Genomic DNA, 20,190 nt, shown 5'->3' with positions numbered 1-20,190 from the left:
AATATATTATATTTTAACATACACGAAAAAGAAATAAACATTTTCTGCTACTTGGGTTCGGTTTAAGAAATCTTGGGAAAAATGCTGGTGCCTTTTAGCATTCTAACTGTAAGATTTCAAAAACCAACAAAAAATGCCTTTTCAATTTTGGTGTATTTGGAAAAAAAAAAAGAATCATTAATTCGAAGAATCATTGATATGTTTAATAAAGTAATTGATTTAATAAAAACCTTCAAAAATGTAATCCATATACTTTAATTAATTTTCATAAGGCTATGATATATAAAGTGACCTACTTATCACAACATTCTTTAAGTTGAATTTTTAAAAACAACAAAGCTGGGCCAAATAGTGCAAACAAAAACATATACAAAAAAAGTGAGCAAAATAATACATACCTTGGTTGATGATGTCGTCCACATTATTTTACTCAAACCTGACAATGTAGCCGCATTGCGCCTCCTCGCCAACTCCACTGCAAAGGGCATCTCTTCCAGTTGGATGGTTGGCCACTTCAGGTACCGTGGATGCTGTAACATTGATATTAATAGGAAAAACTGATACAGTAACTTATTTCAAGAAATTAAAAAAAACAATTGTTAAACATGTGAATTAAGTAGTTAAAAAACAATTATCATTCCAAATCAATTAAATTATGTTCATTAAACAAATATATTCATATGAATTTAATCAGTTTAATATTGTTTTGCACTCTCATTTCATGAGCCTTTCCTACCAGTTTATTAAACAAATTTAGACCTTGTACAAATGAAGCCCCTCCAATGTGAATCATTTTATTTAAAAATAATATATTTTGACATACACGAAAATGAAATAAACATTTTCTGCTACTTGGGTTCGGTTAAAGAAATCTTGGGAAAAATGCTGGTACCTTTTAGCATTCTCACTGTAAGATTTCAAAAACCAACAGAAAATGCCTTCTCAATTTTGGTGTATTTGGAAAAAAAGAACCATTACTTCGAAGAATCATTGATATGTTTAATAAAGTAATTGATTTAGTAAGAACGTTCAAAAATGAAATCCATATATTTTAATAAATTCATCATAAGGCTATGAGATATAAAGTGACATACTTAGTGAAAACATTCCTTCAAGATGATTTTTTTAAAAACAACAACAATGCTGGGCCAAATAGTACAATCAAATCTTATACAAAAAAGTGAGCAAAATAATACATACCTTGGTTGATGATGTTGTCCACATTATTTTACTCAAACCTGACTGCCAATGTAGCTGCATTACGCCTCTTTGCCAACTCCACTGCATGGACATCTCTTCTGGTTGGATGGTTGGCCACTTCATGTACCGTGGACGCTGTAACATTGATATTGATAGGGAAAAACTGATATTAATTAAACAATTTTTAACAAGAGCTGTCGTAGGACAGCGCTTGACTACCCCACTTTGACTTAGAAGTGAATACAATAAGTATGTAATATTACCAAGTTTGGTCTCTTTATGTCAAACCTAACTAAAACTAAAACAAGAGATGTTTGTCAAACATTACGCCCCCCCCCCCCCCCCCCCCTGAGCGCCATGTTGTCAGGATTATATGAACAATTGAATGAAATATGCATGGACCGAAATCACAGCTGCTTTGTCACTGACATTGGATGCTGTTGAGGCAGTTTTAAGATTATGACCATTCAAAGTGTGAGGATAGACAGTGTTATGACCATGACCTTTGACATCAACATCCATAGGAGTCATCAGCTAGTCACCAAAAATCTAAATGTCAAGTTTGAGGGCCATGGGTGCAGGCATTGTTGAGTTATCACTCGGACAACCTTTTACCATTCAAGGTCACTGTGACCTTGACCTTTTGCCCGTTGACCCCCCCCCAAAAAAATAGGGGTCATCTACTGGTAAGGCCCAACCTCCAAGTCAAGTTTGAGGGCCATGGGTGCAGGCATTGTTGAGTTATCACTCAGACAACCTTTTACCATTCAAGGTCACTGTGACCTTGACCTTTTGACTCATGACCCCCAAAAACAATAGGGGTCATCTACTTCTCAGGTCCAACCTCCAAGTCAAGTATAAAGGCCATGGGTGCAGGCATTGTCGAGTTATCACTCGGACAAGCTTTAAAATTATTTTACCAATAAAGGTCACTATGACCTTGACCTTTGACCTGATGAGCCCTAAATTCAATAGGGGTCATCTACTGGTCAGGCCCAACCTTCATGTCAAGTTTGATGACCATGCATCTAGAAATTGTTGAGTTATCACTCGGCAAAGCTTTGGTCTACCGCCGGACCGCCGGACCGACCGACATGTGCAAAGCATTAGACCCCTCTTCTTCGAATGGGGGGCATAATTATTGATACATAAGGTGACATTGATGCTGCCCCCCCACCAGCCTGCCTGAACAATGACGCAAGTAATTCAAATAACTTGATTTCTCATTATGAAAATGTGGTAAAGAATATACAAATATGCCTTTCAAAAGAAATTAAAAATATTTTCTTTTTTTTTCTTTTTTAAATTCAAGGGCCATAATTTGTATTTAGGGTTAAAATGGAGTTATGTCCCTTGTTGTAAGATGGTTGTCAATAATTCTGCGAAGTATTAAGTGCATTGAATGAAGGCTATAGAAGTGTTTTTATTAAAATCCCAACTTGCCATAAAATTTAACCTGCCCTAAAACTTAAACCTAAGTCAATCAGGGGCCATAACTTGTATTAAGGATAATATGGAGTTATGTAACCAAAATGTAGGATGATCCTGAACAACTGTGTGAAGTATTAAGTCAATTGAACGAAGGGTATAGAAGTTATAGAAGTTATTAATAAATATCCCAATTTGCCCTAAAACTTTAACCAAAGTTCCATAGTCAATCAGGGGCCATAATTTGTATAAAGGGTAATATGGAGATATCTAACCTCATTATGTGATGGCCATGAACAACTGTGTGACGTATTACGTCAATTGAATAAAGGGTATTGGACTTATTGTGAAAATCCCAACTTGCCCTAAAACTTTAACCGGACGACAGCACTTGGGCGAGTAGTATAGCCCTCCTTATTCTTCAAATAGTCGAGCTAAAAATGATTGATTTTTCAAATTTGAAGGGGCATAACATGAAAACTGTTAAAGATAACATTGATAAATTAGTGATTGTAAGCATTTTTCTCATCATTCTCATACACTACATATTTATGCTTACCTGATTAAGTCCAACTATCAGGCCATTGGACATCAGTATTAAGCCGTCACCCATAGCACACTCGCACCGAGTGGGGCATCTCTTCTTGTTGGTTGGTTGGACACTTCCAGTACCGTTGATGCTAGCATTGAATAGAGACTTCCATTTAAAAAAAAAAACACATTAAATTAAAACAACTATCATACTTAAACAAATGGTAAATGCTGGGTGACCCAATTACTGCTAGTATACCAATTTGTCAGTGTCTTTTTGAGTGAAATTAACAGTGAAAGATGCATTCATGGTTAAGATATATATGCTATTGATAGCATAGCATATAATTTATTGACAACTGTATGCAAAACATACATGTTTACACAATTTATTTCAACCCAAGGTGATCTGCCATTATTATTAGTTTTTATGTTGTTGTTTTTTTTGGGGGGGAGACCTATATGTAATGATATTTTTGATCTATCAGAAAAGGAGGTTTACAAATTATTCCAAAACTGACCTATATCAATAAAACCTCTACCCAGGTCATGCATAAATTAACTGAAATAAGAAAATAATTTCAATTTGTTTAAGTAATTCTGGCATTCTGAACACACCATATGCAGAATATTAGTTAATTTAATGATTCTGCTTACTGTATACACATTGGACAGAAAAGGGACACCATTCCCCAAAAAATTGACAAACATAGTTTTACAGCTCAAAGTAACTAAGTAAACAAATGCACCAGAAACGACGAAGAAACTTCTATGCATGTGAACATCATTTTTTATCATTCACAGCAAAAGGACAGTTGCCATATGATAATAAGAACATCGACCAAACATTAAAATAAAAGTTGTAATGAACAAATATTGTTGAAAATAATTTAGAAATGTGTTCATTAAACTTAGACTTCTTAGTGTCATAGTTTGGGGACTGATTTAAATAAAAAAAAATATTGACACAGAGCAATTGCAAACACTATTCTTTTTCTTTTCATATATCCTAGTGTTCAATGGAGTCAGAGCACCTGTTGCTGATTTAAATGCAAAAAGACAATAAGTAAATACTTTCAAAAAATATTCTTGCGAAACTTTTCGCGGAAATATGTGACATAACTCATATATTCAACCAAAAGTTAACATAACAATCTAACACATTGCAAATACTAGAGAAGTACTTGAAAAAAACCATATGGAACTAGTGCAGACCGCAATGACTGGTAAAGATATAAAACAACCGAAATGATATGGCGAATGACATACCCAGCAGAAACTTGAACAAAATAATATGGCCGACTCAACGAGGCAGTCAACAGTTTTGAATAAAATAGCATTTCAGAAGTTCTCCCCCTTGATCTGAATATTAAACATAGTCATTGAGCTCCAATCAGAACACCTCGCCCAGTATCCAACAGGAATCCTCTCGAAGCTTGCCGGGGATGGCCGAGTTGTTAAGATTAGCGGAGCTCTATAGTTGTTTATCATGAACGTACATAACCACCATCCAACATCCTTATTATCGGTGAACAAGCTATATTCATTATATAATTTACCTATTTGCAGGTATTTATACACTATGCTATTCTAACCTTTTCCCCCAGTCCAGCCATCGAGCCATTGCGTCATAGTCAACTCCAGTGCGAAGGGCATCACCACCAGTAGCTGTTGGATGTTTGGACGCTTCCGGTACCGTGGACACTGAAAATCAAATCGATTATGATATCTTATATTCAACTCATTTAAAGAAGAAATTAACTAAGTCAGATTTCTCATATTATTCTTATTTATAATAGATAAACTTTTGAAATAGAAAGTGACTTATTTAGTGAAAACATTAATTTTCTTGTCGACTTACAGTGCGGAACTTTAACTGTTAAACTTCCGTCAAAACTTGAAATACAAAAGAGAGGTTTTGGGCTTTTAGAACACTTACTTCTATTGATGTTGTTTCGACGGTTGCTGGTCAGATCAGGTGTATTGGTCGTCGGAGTGCGTCAGGCGTGGGAGGGTGTCAATGGATCGCGGAGGAGACGTCAGCGACTGTAATATATGAAATATCTAAAATAAATCAAGACAGAGCACACCGAAAACAAAATCGTTTGACATAGATATAGCTGACACTTTTGTTATTTTTTTGCTATTCAGCTGGTCCTTTTAGAATAATCCGATGTTCAGAACGATTTGTTTAACAACAACAATTGGCAGAAAAAAACACAAACTCAACAGAAACAATTCGGCATTAACCTACAAAACATTAAATTTTAGCAGGAAAAAAGCATGTAAACCACACAAACACATTCCTGCAGATATTGTCTTGTTGACAGCCAATATGAAAGGTCATTCTTTTTTCGTTTCCCGCGTTCAACTGAGCAATATACGTCCAAGACTGTGACATGTACATGCAAGGCTAACCACATACGACTCCGTTCACTCAAACCCACTGACTGTACACATGTCCGCGGGCTAGAAAGCATTGTTCGGTTACTTTATAATCATTACACAATGTATTTTGTAAAGATACTTTAATTGAGAGTGATGTCTGTCCCTGCACGGATTACTTTAATTGCACCTGATTATCGTGAGCTGTCATAGCGGGGCGTAGTTAAATTATGTATTGTATTTTATATAAAACAATATACACGTTTGGGGCCAACTTTCGCCCGTATAATAGATTCCATTTTTTTGAGACACAAAAATAAATATTGTGTACATGTGTCATGTTGGTAATTGTATGTCGGTGATGCATGCCGAAGCGCGATGGCTTAAATTATTACACACCAAAGACCGAGTTAATTGATCTCTCTTTTGCACCCTCGAGCGAAGCTACATCAATTGTGCAGGACCGTCCAGTTAAGAGGGTGGAAGGGAATGCCCCCCCCCTTTCACCCGGAAAGTCTTTATTCATTAATAAACATCGAATTACTTTCTGAAATTAATTTGTTCATTTTTCAATTTCGGCAATTTATTCTCCTTATCAGGAATCAGTAAGCAATACTCTTTCAAATGAAACCATCATTGTACAGGCATTCACAATTGTTTTCATTACCCGTATTAGTATTGGTTAATTGACAAGCTAATTCATACATTTGATACCGTAATACGACTGTTTTACCATGAACATTCTTACATTTTTTTTAAAAATAAAAAAAATCTTATAATTCCTCACAAAAAATTATAATACCGAATATGTAAAAAAATATTAAAAAATATTTAAAAAAAAAAAATTTAGTGAGGAATTATAAGATTTTTTTTTATTTTTTAAAAAAATGTTTGAGTTTGAAAATCCGGTGCCAGTGGTCCGCACTCACTTTCAAATCAAACGTCGGTGCGAACAGAGCTTGGTCACAATCCCAACGACATCATTTCAGAAATTACGTTAAGTTCGAGACATTCAATTTGGCGCGCTTCTCTGAAAATAACTCATTTTATATCCCTTTTAGGCATATACTAAACAGAAAAAATATTTCTTTCCTAAAAATGCTATTATTAAGTTACTTAAAACAATCGAATAGTTCCGGGGTGGGTGAAGGGGTGAGGGGGGGGGGGGGGACCTTTACAGGTTAAACCAGCATTGGTTGCATTCACATCCATTGAATATCATGTCCTTCCATCTTCTTTGTATGCTTATCGTTTGAAGACCTGGGTTTTTTTTTAAAAAAACAACAACATTGATATAACATGAAACGTTGCGAGTTTAGTATTCATACCCTCAAATGTAACACAAATAAAACGTCAATGTTTACCTTTAAAATACTCAATATAACATATAACATGTAGTATAATATTATGGAAGATGAATTTTTATCTTTAAACCCAATATAATATATATCAAAGATGAATATTTATCTCTAAAACCCTTAATATGACTTAAAGGTATGTGCATATCTTTAAAACCCTCAATATAACACACACACACACACGCGCACGCACGCACGCACGCACGCACGCACGCACGCACGCACGCACACACGCACACACACACACACACACACACACACACACATATATATATATATGTGTATATAAAGCTTCTTTGGCGAATACAAAATAAATTTGATAAACTCAATTAACGTACATTTGTTTAAGTAAAGTACATTTAAGTTAACCAATCTCTGTAACATAGCCCCAGTATGAACACGCGGCCTATTACAATAAAACGCTGATTGCGACGAACTCTTGTTCACTCCCATACGAATACAGAATGTTCATGGCTGCTTTCTGTACTTCATTTAAATTTACAATGTTCGTTTCCTTAAGTTTCTTCTTTAGGCGTGGAACAGGTAAGGAGGGTATGGTGGGTGCTCGAGGTCCTCTGCACAAAGCTGGGCAGTGATGTTGGTTTGCACTTCTTAAAGCAGCACTTTCAAAGATATACCGTTTTTACAACTTTTTTTTCTGTTTTGGAAAGAGCATTTTTTTTGCGTAAATATCTGCAAACCAATGATAAAAGATTGCTGACAAAAGATCAGATCGCAGATTTTCATATTTCCGTTCGATAATTAATGTTTTATGCATTTTTCTAAAACCGTTAGTAACGGTTTTAGAAAAATGCATAAAACATTAATTACTAACTTAAATTTAAAAATCTGCGATGAAATATTTTTGTCAGCAGTTTTATATAACTGGTATCCATGCATTTTCGCAAATATTGGCTCGTTTCAAGACAAAAAAAAAAAAAAAAAAAAAAAGTTTTTAAAACGTTCAATCTGTGAGAGTGCAGCTTTAAAGGGGCTAGACACCCGATGATTCAATTGCAAGAAGAAAAAAAGATAATTGTCAAAAAGTTACATAAAATTGACATCGTTGTGTATAACGCAATAAATCTTACTTACTGAAGTATCAAATAGCTTAGGACACTTTTTCGCAGTTTTTGCGCATTTTATCGATTCAAAATTTACTAGGGTTGTTTACCACGTAAACTCCAGTGAGTTTTAAAATAGCGTCGGTAAATTTATCCGTTCTCAAGAGCAGATAAAATTTATTTCTTTAAAAATCTCTTGTACCATTATAGAAATCTTGAGCTGTGAGAAACGCGCATCCATTGCATCTCTATTTCATGATACACACTGGAGCCACCATACACTTATCCGTCTCAAGTTAAGGTCTTTCGTGACTATTTTCTACGACATTCTATAACTCATATCCAAGTTCCCACTGGCACCGGATTTTCAAACTCAATATTTTTTTTTAAATCTTATAATTCCGAACTTAAAACTATAATACCGAAAATGTGAAAAAAACATTGATTTTTTTTTTAAATATCCACTTTGTACTGTATAATATACTAACATGTTTGGATTTTTTTTGTTATTTTTTTTTTTGGTTATTTTTAAAAAAAATGATTGAATTTTAAAATCCAATACCAGTGCCATTTCTAAACTAAGATCCCTTAAAGTAACTCACCGATATATTTCAGTTATACCATTATTTTAATCAATATTCCTGTTTGTACACCGGGCAACTAACCGGGCGACCGTGTCGTTCTCCCCTCTCGAGAAAGGTTGTGCAACTTGCACACTTCCGACGACACAATGGCTGGTTTCTCAATGACTGCTCCATCATAGTTTTTATCTCCTGTAGCATTTGTCCAAGATTCATGCAAAAGTTTATGACTGCGCATTGTTGGGCGTCCTGACGTGAACGTCCTTTTCAGAGTTGGTGTTGTCTCCATAATGACATCGTTGCTGTTTCCTGCGTGAACGCCCATTTAATCCAAGCATCTGACGTAAGTTGTTGATAATGACGTCATGTACTTATTTTGACGTTTTTGCAGAAAAATTGATTGATATATAATCAAATGTTTATCTCAAAGTGAGTCTCCGAGGCCAAGTGTAGATTGAGCTGCATCCAAGATGATGCACTGTGTTGCTATGACAACATGTTTCTTTCGATTTGTTCATAATATCAAAATAATGGGAAATGTATTTAAAAGCACATGTGTTAATGGACATACATAAATATTTTCTAGTTCATCGGGCATATAAAAATAAATATAAACTAAGGACAAACCCTTGTACATTTATCAAAACACAGTACACGATATAGTGGCAATAATAATAAATATATTGTTTTATTTCCATTAATCTGCAATGATTTTAATGAAGGTTAAACATTTTCAGAGGGGATTTTATTACCCCAAATTTGGAGGAAGAAGTAGTAGTATATTCATTGGTTTAGGGAATGGGCCTTATATCGGTCCTCCAAATTAGTCGTAAGTACGTTGACACAGCGTTTTAGTAAGTTGTGGCCACAAGTTACTAAGATGTGGCCACAAGTTACTGAGATGTGGGCTCAAGTTACTAAGTTGTGGCCACCAGTTACTAAGTTGTGGCCACATGTACTGAGATGTGGCCTCAAGTTACTAAGTTGTGGCCACCAGTTACTAAGTTGTGGCCACATGTACTGAGATGTGGCCTCAAGTTACTAAGTTGTGGCTACAAGTTACTGCGATGTGGCCTCAAGTTACTAAGTTGTGGCTACAAGTTACTGCAATGTGGCCTCAAGTTACTAAGTTGTGGCCACAAGTTACTGAGGTGTGGCCTCAAGTTACTGAGATGTGGCCTCAAGTTACAAAGTTGTGGCCACACGTTACTAAGTTCTGGCCACAAGTTTCTGAGATGTGGCCAAAAGTTACTTAGTTGTGGCCACAAGTTACTGAAATGTGACCTCAAGTTACTAAGATGTGGCCTCAAGTTACTGAGATGTGCCCTCAAGTTACTGAGATGTGGCCTCAAGTTACTGAGATGCGGCCACAAGTTACTGAGATGTGCCCTCAAGTTACTGAGATGCGGCCACAAGTTACTGAGATGTGGCCTCAAGTTACTGAGATGCGGCCACAAGTTACTGAAATGTGACCTCAAGTTACTTAGTTGTGGCCACAAGTTACTGAGATGTGACATCAAGTGACTAAGATGTGGCCTCAAGTTACTGAGATGTGGCCTCAAGTTACTGAGATGTGGCCTCAAGTTACTGAGATGTGGCCACAAGTTACTGCGATGTGGCCTCAAGTTACCAAGTTGTGGCCACAAGTTACTGAGATGTGGCCTCAAGTTACCAAGTTGTGGCCACAAGTTACTGAGATGTGGCCTCAAGTTACTAAGTTGTGGCCACAAGTTACTGAGATGTGGCCTCAAGTTACTGAGATGTGGCCTCAAGTTACTGAGATGCCACAAATTATGAAGCTGTGGCCTCAAGTTATGAAGTTGTGGCCTCAAGTTACTAAGTTGTGGCCACACTATGAATAAAGTGTTGCGGATGTCACCTCTGTGCCACCGTACGAAAGACAGCCCTGAGTCGTGATATATTGCGGTATACCAAATTACGACCTGCCAGCAGCATGGTATTCACAAGTCTTCTTCATTCACTCCGTTTTTCTTCATCTTGAAGAGCGGGGACTGCAGTGACCTTCAACAAACATCCTCGGAAAAGCATAAAATGTGTGTAAAATTAAAGTCTAGTGGCAGCGGACTATGCCCACAATATTTGTGTCGAAATGGTATATAAAACCGCAAAGCCAGTTTTACGAGATTTGAATAGTTATAAGACAGCGTATAAAAATTGTGTTAACGAAAATCAGTAGGACAGTACTGTACCGTTAACTCATCATTATTGTAACACCTTTTCAGCAAATGCTGATAATAAATGAATAAAAACATCAATTTCCATCACTATATCTTTTAGATTAATTCATCCAATTGCTCGAATAAAATGAAACACAACTCGCACACACATAAATTAGTGTCTAACATTTGGTAGATACAGTCGAACCCCGTTGGCTCGAATTGGTTTGGCTCGAATTCCTCGTTGGCTCGAACTGGATGTAAATGACCGATTGATATACACTGAAGGAAAATCTTTTTCCGCAACGGGGTTCGACTGTATGCTTGTTTGATGAATTAGTATACCCAGTGCCTCAATGTTCTCCGTTAAACTAAGACAAAGATACACTGGCACCGGATTTTCAAACTCAATCATTTTTTTTAAATCTTATAATTCCGAACTTAAAACTATAATACCGAAAATGTGAAAAAAACATTGATTTTTAAAAAAAAATATCCACTTTGTACTGTATAATATACTAACATGTTTGGAATTTTTTGTTATTTTTTTTTTAAATGATTGAATTTTAAAATCCGGTACCAGTGCCATTTCTAAACTAAGATCCCTTAAAGTAACTTACCGATATATTTCAGTTATACCATTAATTTAATCAATATTCCTGTTTGTACACCGGGCAACTAACCGGGCGACCGTGTCGTTCTCCCCTCTCGAGAAAGGTTGTGCAACTTGCACACTTCCGACGACACAATGGCTGGTTTCTCAATGACTGCTCCATCATAGTTTTTATCTCCTGTAGCATTTGTCCAAGATTCGTGCAAAAGTTTATGACTGCGCATTGTTGGGCGTCCTGACGTGAATGTCCTTTTCAGAGTTGGTGTTGTCTCCATAATGACATCGTTGCTGTTTCCTGCGTAAACGCCCATTTAATCCAAGCATCTGACGTAACTTGTTGATAATGACGTCATGTACTTATTTTGACGTTTTTGCAGAAAATTGATTGATATATAATCAAATGTTTATCTCAAAGTGAGTCTCCGAGGCCAAGTGTAGATTGAGCTGCATCCAAGATGATGTTTCTTTCGATTTGTTCATAATATCAAAATAATGGGAAATGCATTTAAAAGCACATGTGTTAATGGACATACATAAATATTTTCTAGTTCGTCGGGCATATAATAATAAATATACACTAAGGACAAACCCTTGTACATTTATCAAAACACAGTACACGATAGAGTGGCAATAATAATGAATATATTGTTTTATTTCCATTAATCTGCAATGATTTTAATGAAGGTTAAACATTTTCAGAGGGGATTTTATTACCCCAAATTTGGAGGAAGAAGTAGTAGTATATTCATTGGTTTAGGGAATGGGCCTTATATCGGTCCTCCAAATTAGTCGTAAGTACGTTGACACAGCGTTTTAGTAAGTTGTGGCCACACGTTACTAAGATGTGGCCACAAGTTACTGAGATGTGGCCTCAAGTTACTAAGTTGTGGCCACAAGTTACTAAGTTCTGGCCACAAGTTTCTGAGATGTGGCCTCAAGTTACTAAGTTGTGGCCACATGTACTGAGATGTGGCCTCAAGTTACTAAGTTGTGGCTACAAGTTACTGCGATGTGGCCTCAAGTTACTGAGTTGTGGCTACAAGTTACTGCAATGTGGCCTCAAGTTACTAAGTTGTGGCTACAAGTTACTGCGATGTGGCCTCAAGTTACTGAGTTGTGGCTACAAGTTACTGCGATGTGGCCTCAAGTTACTGAGTTGTGGCTACAAGTTACTGCGATGTGGCCTCAAGTTACTGAGTTGTGGCTACAAGTTACTGCAATGTGGCCTCAAGTTACTGAGTTGTGGCTACAAGTTACTAAGTTGTGGCTACAAGTTACTGCGATGTGGCCTCAAGTTACTAAGTTGTGGCTACAAGTTACTGCGATGTGGCCTCAAGTTACTGAGTTGTGGCTACAAGTTACTAAGTTGTGGCTACAAGTTACTGCGATGTGGCCTCAAGTTACTGAGTTGTGGCTACAAGTTTCTGCAATGTGGCTTCAAGTTACTGAGTTGTGGCCTCAAGTTACTGAGTTGTGTCTACAAGTTACTGCGATGTGGCCTCAAGTTACTGAGTTGTGGCTACAAGTTACTGCGATGTGGCCTCAAGTTACTGCGATGTGGCCTCAAGTTACTGAGTTGTGGCTACAAGTTACTGCAATATGGCCTCAAGTTACTAAGTTGTGGCTACAAGTTACTAAGTTGTGGCCACATGTACTGAGATTTGGCCTCAAGTTACTGAGTTGTGGCTACAAGTTACTGCAATGTGGCCTCAAGTTACTAAGTTGTGGCTACAAGTTATTAAGTTGTGGCCACATGTATTGAGATGTGGCCTCAAGTTACTGCGATGTGGCCTCAAGTTACTGCGATGTGGCCTCAAGTTACTGAGTTGTGGCTACAAGTTACTGCAATATGGCCTCAAGTTACTAAGTTGTGGCTACAAGTTACTAAGTTGTGGCCACATGTACTGAGATTTGGCCACAAGTTACTAAGTTGTGGCCTCAAGTTACTGCGATGTGGCCTCAAGTTACTGAGTTGTGGCTACAAGTTACTGCAATGTGGCCTCAAGTTACTAAGTTGTGGCTACAAGTTATTAAGTTGTGGCCACATGTACTGAGATGTGGCCTCAAGTTACTAAGTTGTGGCTACAAGTTACTGCGATATGGCCTCAAGTTACTGAGTTGTGGCTACAAGTTACTGCGATGTGGCCTCAAGTTACCAAGTTGTGTCTACAAGTTACTGAGATGTGGCCACAAGTTACTGAGGTGTGGCCTCAAGTTACTGAGGTGTGGCCTCAAGTTACTAAGTTGTGGCCACAAGTTACTAAGTTCTGGCCACAAGTTTCTGAGATGTGGCCAAAAGTTACTTAGTTGTGGCCACAAGTTACTGAGATGTGACCTCAAGTTACTAAGATGTGGCCTCAAGTTACTGAGATGTTGCCTCAAGTTACTGAGATGTGGCCTCAAGTTACTGAGATGTGGCCACAAGTTACTGAGATGCGGCCACAAGTTACTGCGATGTGGCCTCAAGTTACTAAGTTGTGGCCACAAGTTACTGAGATGTGGCCTCAAGTTACTGAGATGTGGCCTCAAGTTACTGAGATGCCACAAATTATGAAGCTGTGGCCTCAAGTTATGAAGTTGTGGCCTCAAGTTACTAAGGTGTGGCCACAGTATGAATAAAATGTTGCGGATGTCACCTCTGTGCCAACGTACAAAAGACAGCCCTGAGTCGTGATATATTGCGGTATACCAAATTACGACCTGCCAGCAGTATGGTATTCACAAGTCTTCTTCATTCACTCCGTTTTTCTTCATCTTGAAGAGCGGGGACTGCAGTGACCTTCAACAAACATCCTCGGAAAAGCATAAAATGTGTGTAAAATTAAAGTCTAGTGGCAGCGGACTATGCCCACAATATTTGTGTCGAAATGGTATATAAAACCGCAAAGCCAGTTTTACGAGAGTTGAATAGTTTATAAGACAGCGTATAAAAATTGTGTTAACGAAAATCAGTAGGACAGTACTGTACCGTTAACTCATCATTATTGTAACACCTTTTCAGCAAATGCTGATAATAAATGAATAAAAACATCAATTTCCATCACTATATCTTTTAGATTAATTCATCCAATTGCTCGAATAAAATGATACACAACTCGCACACACATAAATTAGTGTCTAACATTTGGTAGATACAGTCGAACCCCGTTGGTTCGAATTGGTTTGGCTCGAATTCCTCGTTGGCTCGAACTGGATGTAAATGACCGATTGATATACACTGAAGGAAAATCTTTTTCCGCAACGGGGTTCGACTGTATGCTTGTTTGATGAATTAGTATACCCAGTGTCTCAATGTTCTCCATTAAACTAAGACAAAGATACAAAACTAAAGACGAAACTAAGCAGAAAGTGTTGACCTGATACCATTCACAAAACGAGCCGATCAGTGTCCGTGTTTACTAGAATTCACTTGAAAATATTTTTCGGAACACATCCCTACTACTTTACCCCACACTAAGTCACTGAGCTAGATACTTTCGCTAATGTAGAAAAAATGGGTTTTGTCTATACTTATGAAGTATTTGTGCAAACGTCGTGAATAGAATGTGAGTGAAGTTAGCAGCACAGCAGCATAGCAGCAAGCTGCTAGCAGCAACAGCAGCTAGCTGCTGTGCTGCTGGCAGCTAGCTGCTACGTTTTTACTATGAAAATAATAATATATATTTACTATAATACAATAGTATATAATTGTTTTTTATTTCAGCTGTTTATAGGAATACAAATAGGAGTAAGAAAAAAAAGATTTTACTGATTTAGCTTATTTGGTAAAATTTTGATTACGGCAGGTTTTTTTTTCATGAGCGGCCCACCAATGCAAACATTTGGTTGAGAAAGGCCATAAATAATAACAATGTTAATGAGGATATCATTGATTCGGCGTTACTTTTGGCTTTGTGAACTAGTGCATGTTAAGAAAGTATGCTCATATATTGACATGTATAGTTAACTAGCACATTCAAAAGGCAATGCCTGTTTTGCATTTAAAATAACCAAAACCAAACCAACTAGACATCTCTTATTTCTAATCAGGGATATGCATTGGTCTCCGAGTCACAACAATGATTCCATATTTCATTTTAATTTTAGCAGGGACCGACTACTCCCAAATTTGACATATACACGAAAAGACCCTTTGTAATGGAAACACTTAGAGAATTAACTAGGATCTTTGTATTTCTTCTATTAAATAATATTGGTACATTATATCAATAGCCGGACGTGACAATTAAACGTAAAAGGGGAATTAATAAAGAACCAACTTTTAACATCTTAATTTGACTTGAGTCATTTGAACGATAAAACTTTGTCTGCACTTAAACAGCGACTCGCAGTTATGTCAGCTAATACCACAAGCTGGTCAAATGCACGTGCCGCTAAGACAGTGTGGCTCGGGCTCGGTGAAGCTGCACTACTCAACCGGAGGTACGGATAATATCCCCCCGGATGATTGCCCCCCAGACATTAGGCCCTAGGACCATAGCCCTCCCGGAAGATAGCCCCCCCCCGTCTTAGTGAAAAACGGACGATATCCCCCCCCCCCCCCCCCAATATTAAAATGCATATTATAACCAGTTTATTTAAGCAAATTTGTATGATAATCTCAAAGCTCATTGACTCGAAATTGTGAGGACTATTTTTACGAGTCAAAATCGAACTTGTAACACTAATTCCCACAACATTGGTCACCCTTCATTGTACCCTTCAACACTACAATTCGGTTAGATGGTAATAGGGACATTTGCAAATGCACTGTTTGAACTGTAACTATAGGTTTTTTTCGCTGAACACTTGATTCACAAGTCTGTATAGAGAACCAGAAAAGGACCACTAAATGGCATTTTTGTTTTGTTTTATGAGTTTTATGAATATGCAAATTTAAAAGAGTGTATATATGTAAAGTCAGTTATATATATGCAGGGGGGGGGGGCTATTGTCTGGGGGGGGGGGGGGGCTATTGTCTGGGAGGGCTATCATCCGGGGGGATATGGTCCTAGGGGCTAATGTCTGGGGGGCAATCATCCGGGGGGATATCATACTACACTCACTAAACCGGGGTGCGCGGTCGCATACGAGGATGAATCTTGCACCGTGTGACTTTGTATCTGCAAATGTCCTTCTTGAAAAAAGATCCTTTCATGTTTTATTAAATAAGTACCCTACTGATTTAATTTATTCTTGTATAACCCTATTATAATTTTTAAACTTTTTCACGAAAACATATTATTAATAACTATATAATTGATAGGCAAAAATCATTAAATGCTTGAGACACAGTAATATTTCTTATCATCACAGTACAAAGTAAAATAATACCAACCATATTTACGAATAGCAATTCAAAAAGTCACACTATACAGAACCGATGAATATACGCAAACACACTTACATGCACGCACGCACGCGCGCGCACAAGCACACACCCATAAGCATATACACGAACATATTAATACAAAGTCATAACGAAAGTTATCTTAACGGCCTTGTGCTGCTTAGCAGTTCTCCGATCTGGGAATCCAGCCGTGCGGTTATAAAGGTTTTAATATAGAATTGGACTTTTCATCTTTTGTTGTTGTTGCTTTCAAACGATAATAACCGTATTAATACAATGCCTTTGAATAAGAACAAGAGTGATGTTATATATAGTAGCCCACCAATATATTTTAACAAAGGATGCTTCACAATTTGGATATAACAATGGTGATCATGCATTTAAAATGGGTTTAAATATAAATGCTATATCACAGTTTAAAAGCTTATCAGTCATATTAATTTGGTTTATTCAATTAATTCATTTATAGCTGTGTATATTGTTTATATGTATTAGTAGGACAATCTACTCGAAAAGTGTCAACCTAAAAGGCCCGGAGCCAATTAACAAATACACAGGAAATGGCCCCTACTGTGACACCAGTGTAATATTGAGAAGATGCACGGCAGTGGATTATCCTGGCAAATATTCCTTAAACTAGGCAGAAGTCAATACAATGAACACTCAAGGTCAATATAATTGTATTTTTTTCGGAACTATACGGGACAATATTGTGCGGGTGTTCTTTAAATTGACTTTGACACAATTAACTGTTTAACTTCTCTGACGGAGTTATTAAAAATATATATTTAAAATATCAAAATCAAGTTCCATTTCTAGAGATACATATTTGATATTAAAAAGTAATTACGAGATAATCGCCAAATTATAACCAATCAAGCTTAGTTACTTATGAAAATCCCTTAAACAATAAAGGTGTTAATCATAAGTATTTCCCTCTCATTGTCCTCTCGAATGTCTTAAACGATTGAGCAGAATAACGTATATTTTTTTCGATAAAATGGCCGAGGAGCTCCGAATGTCTCTTGGCTATATTGGACTAACTTTAACGGATTGAAGATGTTACACTGCGGAAAATGGTTTAATATACGGGAATATACTGAAACCCGTACATCCAATTTGTACGGTAAGTGTACGGGATGCTGAGTATACGGGTGTGTTCGGATTCGTATATTCATAAAACTCGCACATCTTGAGTATACGGGATTCGATGTATGGGCGTGCACTAACCCGTACATCCGTGTTGTAACAAAAAACAATGAATTCTGTAGCCAATTTAGGTCTTTGGGGGTTTAATTTGATAGCACATATAATATGAAAGCCATTTATACCATTGACTTAAACATATCACAGTTTCTTAAAAAAACAGGATGGTGTCAGTAAAAAATACCTTTTTAGAAAATTTAATGCTTTAATGGGTTTCGATAGCTTTTGATGAAATTTAAAAGAGGTCTAAATTATAAAAATAAATAATTCGGACAATACTGAGTTGATTGACTAACGACTAGTACTTATACTATTTTGATGGATGTACGGTACATCTCCGTATATCTTGAGTGTACGGGCATGAACGGTCTCCATACATGTTGAAAATACGGGAATTTATGCTATTCCGTACACTTTGAGAGTATGAGATTACACTATTCCCGTACACGATGAATATACGGGCTTGTACAAATCCCGCATTATATGAATGTTCGGAAATAAACCAGTTCCCGTGCACACTGAGTGTACGGAATAGTAACAATTCCTGTACATTACGGGTATACGGTAATGTACCCTTTCCCGTACACACATGTTAAAAAGGTTTTGAATTTTGTTATAAAGTCAGGTAATTTGGTGTTATATTTGACAGCATACATGATATGAACAACATTTAAATCATACACTGGTATACATTGTTCCGTGTTACGCAGGGAAACCGCAATGTGTTAGTAAGGGTCCCGTTGTGTAGGAAATGTTATGCTTTTGGTGGGTTTTAACAACCTTTGATGAAATTAAGGCGACATGTTTATAATAATAAATAATAAAAATCGACAATGCTGGTAGGGTTGATGTACGACTGGTACTAACAAAAATTTGATGAATGTACGGTACCATACATCTCCGTTTATCTTGAGCGGATGGACATGTATGGTCTCCGTACATGTTGAGTGTACGGGAATTTATGCTCTTCCGTACACGTTGAGCGTACGGGTTTATACCATTCCTGTACACGAAAAATATACGGGCGTGTACATTTCCCGTATATTACAGATGTACGGACATATACAAGTTCCAAAAGTTACAGTTCCCGTACCCTATGGATATACGGAAATGCACTCTTTCCCGTACGCCCATGTTATAAAAAAGTTTTGAATTTTGTAATCAAGTAAGGTGGGTGGGTGGGTAGGTGTTTATCTGATTGGCTGGGTGGGTTGAGTGAGTGAGTGAGTGAGTGAGTGAGTGAGTGAGTGAGTGAGTGAGTGAGTGAGTGAGTGAGTGAGTGAGTGAGCGAGCGAGCGAGCGAGCGAGCGAGCGAGCGAGCGAGCGAGCGAGCGAGTGAGTGTTGATGTATGCATGAATTAATGTATGAATGAAGTAATGTATGAATGAAGTAATGTATGAATGAACAAATAATATATTCAAACAATATTATATAAATTGTAACACCTGCTTTGATGAATGCTGATAAAATAAAATCATATCTAAGATTAGAGACCGATTGCTATTTAAAAACAGATTATTGAAATCGAAATTAATTTCAAGTTTTCTAATTGGATGTTATTATTTTTAAGAAGCCAGATTTGTTTTTATCTTATATTTATCTTTATATTATATTTTTACCAACGCTCTATCGATTGAGCTCACTCAATACTGAAGGTTGTGGTGGTGTTAGTAGTTTATACTCCGGGTCCCGGCGTGAGCACATTTAAGGGACCCAGAGTGACAGTTCAACCACCGCACAACACTCCTGGGCAGAACCAGTACTAGGTGCCTTCACCTCTGCAAGGAACTGACAACTTCTGTACATGCCAGGGGCAGTGGTACACTGCGAATGGTCGTAGAAAGGATTTCATAACAAATCACAACAGTAGTGACCTGGTCCGCCCGGGAATCGAACCAGGGTTGTCCGATTCAGAGTTTTACACTCTACCGATTGAGCTAACAGGGCGGACATACTCATTACTGTGTGGGTGTGTAAGCTTATTTATATTCGCACTCGAGCCTTGCCCATTCGGCGAGTGCTCCATTAAGATTGTTAGTCATTTTAGGTGTTTGGATCATTGTGCAAAGACAGAATGTAACCCTGAATGTTAGAGCTACACTGGTTCTTTAACGTGCACCAGTGTATAGCACTGTCACACGGGACCCCCATTTAACGTCCCTTCCGGAAGACGATTAGTTTTTGTTAGTGATGCGACGGGGGATCGAACCTGTGACGCCTGGATTGATAGTCAAGTGTGTTATTTCAAGACCACGGATCCGCCACACTCACTAGTGCAGATAGTCGGAGCACTGTGTGGGAATGGACACCGGATATA

Source organism: Mya arenaria, chromosome 7 (assembly GCF_026914265.1).
Source record: "Mya arenaria isolate MELC-2E11 chromosome 7, ASM2691426v1".
Classification (NCBI taxonomy): Eukaryota; Metazoa; Mollusca; class Bivalvia; order Myida; family Myidae; genus Mya; species Mya arenaria.
Note: the sequence above shows the minus strand (reverse complement) of the source record.